Source organism: Lactuca sativa, chromosome 9 (assembly GCF_002870075.4).
Source record: "Lactuca sativa cultivar Salinas chromosome 9, Lsat_Salinas_v11, whole genome shotgun sequence".
Lineage (NCBI taxonomy): Eukaryota > Viridiplantae > Streptophyta > Magnoliopsida > Asterales > Asteraceae > Lactuca > Lactuca sativa.
The window spans coordinates 126,902,889-126,904,857 of record NC_056631.2 but is presented as its reverse complement, the minus strand read 5'-3'; the positions used below and the strand labels follow the sequence as shown (position 1 = coordinate 126,904,857).

Below are 1,969 nucleotides of genomic sequence, written 5' to 3'. Positions count from 1 at the left end.
TTCAAAATCAAATAAAGTCAATAAGTTAAACCAGTCAACTCAATTAACCCTTGTTTATTAAGGTTTACCTTATGTTTACTATTGTACAACACACCATCTTAATACCAAGCATCGCTTAGAAGTTTCACGTGTTCAGAAAATCTACACCCAAATTAGGGTAAGAGATGGAACTACTCGATAAAACATTAATACATACCCTTCGAGGGCGTATAGCGCTCATAACAAGGCAAAACGGGGTTTAAAAACCTTGCATTTCGAAGTTAAACACTCGCAAAGGCCACAAACAAAGTCCCTCTCGATCTCTCTCGCTTTATCTCTCTCTATCTGAAATCTCTCCCAAATCTCTCCAAGTATGTCAAATCTCTCCCAAATCTCTCTCATAACCTCCCTCAACTTTTTAAAATCATTTGGGGCATCCCGACCCTTAACTTAGTCAAAAACCGCGCAAAATGGGAAGTTTATTTGAAAAACAACCATTTAGGGCCGAACCCTCTTAGAGCCGAACCTCTTAGAGGCGAAACCCTAAGAAGCAAAACCCTAAACAATGAATTTTTTTTATATTACATGTGTGATGAGGATGATGTTATGTTTCAATTATATACTTTGTGGTGATACTACAAAAATGAAGTCACGTCAAGCCCCCGGACGTTTCTGCCGTCTGGTTCAAGGGTGTGACATAACCTTCGTTACTTATGCAAGTGAAGTCAGTCATGCTAGATCCACCCCAACTGCCATACAATATACAAAACTACAAGAAGTAAGCTAGAAATTGAAAGTATTTAAAAAGATACAAAATACCTACAATAATATTCAAAATTTGGTCAAAGATTATGTAATGAATTGACCCTAGTTGATGAATTGCAATCACCCTGAAGTGTTTGGCAAGAATGTCGAAATTTTTAAAAAATAAACCTTAAGAAGTTGCATACCAATGGACCAATACAAGAGTAGAAGAATCATGTTTGCAGTCAAAGGTGATAGGTGTTGATAAATCTTGACTCATTGCTAGCCAAACAAAACCACCTGACCTAAGATCTTGGTGCAGATCTGATATCATTCAAAAAAATATGTATGTTCCTGTTATGAACAGAACATATATTTCCTGTTATGAACAGAACATATATTTCCTGTTATGAACAATAATGATTGAACAATTATGAATAGTAGGCATCAATTGAAATTATAGGCAGAAAATGTACAGATACACCACGGTGACAACAGGAAATAAACACATGATTTCAATTACTGAACTCAAGGAAAAAAGGAAAATCGATGCAATGTAGTTGAATGAAAGACAGTAGCAATTGATATACATCCAAAATTTGTAGATAAACAAAGATTTTGATTTCAACAAGCACATAGGGGAAAATGAAATCGACAGCAAAATCGATGCAATGCAGTTGAACGAAAGATAGTAGCAATTGATATGCATCTAAAATCTGCAGACAAACAGAGATTTTGATTTCAACAATCACATAATTTTGATTTCAACTAAAATCACGGAGAAAAGGAAATCGACAGGACGCACAGTTGAACGAAAGGAGGAAGGGATAAGAAAAATCACACCTGAATCGAATATGTGGTGTACGATGGTCATCGGTATTGTTGGGTGCGACGGTATCTGGCGATTAAAGTTGACGACGAGTCGCCTGAGGAAGCGACGAGAGAAGAATCGAGGCTGTTGTGTGTGAAGCATATGAACCAAAACCTTTTATTAGGTTAAGGCATATGGCTTGGAAACCTTTTATTATGTAAAAAATGACCCATGAGTCAATTGTGAAAAACATAAGTTAAATAAATTTTGTTTAAATTAACTTGAATTCAAATTTTATTTAAATCATATGGAGGGAATAGGAAGGAGATTCAAATTTTTATGGAATGAATTGGGTGAATATAAGGAGGGAAAATAAAAAAGGTTAGTTTTAGAGTAAGTTTCATTAATCGTTCCCCTTGCATTGTGTTAAAAGAT

The 1,969-nt window shown here is 35.3% G+C and overlaps 1 long non-coding RNA gene across 1 annotated transcript; it reads right to left on the bottom strand.

The window, feature by feature from the left end:
• Positions 1–741: 741 nt before the first annotated feature.
• LOC128129322 (uncharacterized) lies at positions 742–1,736 on the bottom strand. The gene is made up of 2 exons (XR_008227165.1): positions 1,567–1,736; positions 742–1,077 (listed from the first exon to the last, which is right to left on the bottom strand). It is a non-coding gene; the product is annotated as an uncharacterized LOC128129322 (long non-coding RNA).
• Positions 1,737–1,969: the final 233 nt, after the last annotated feature.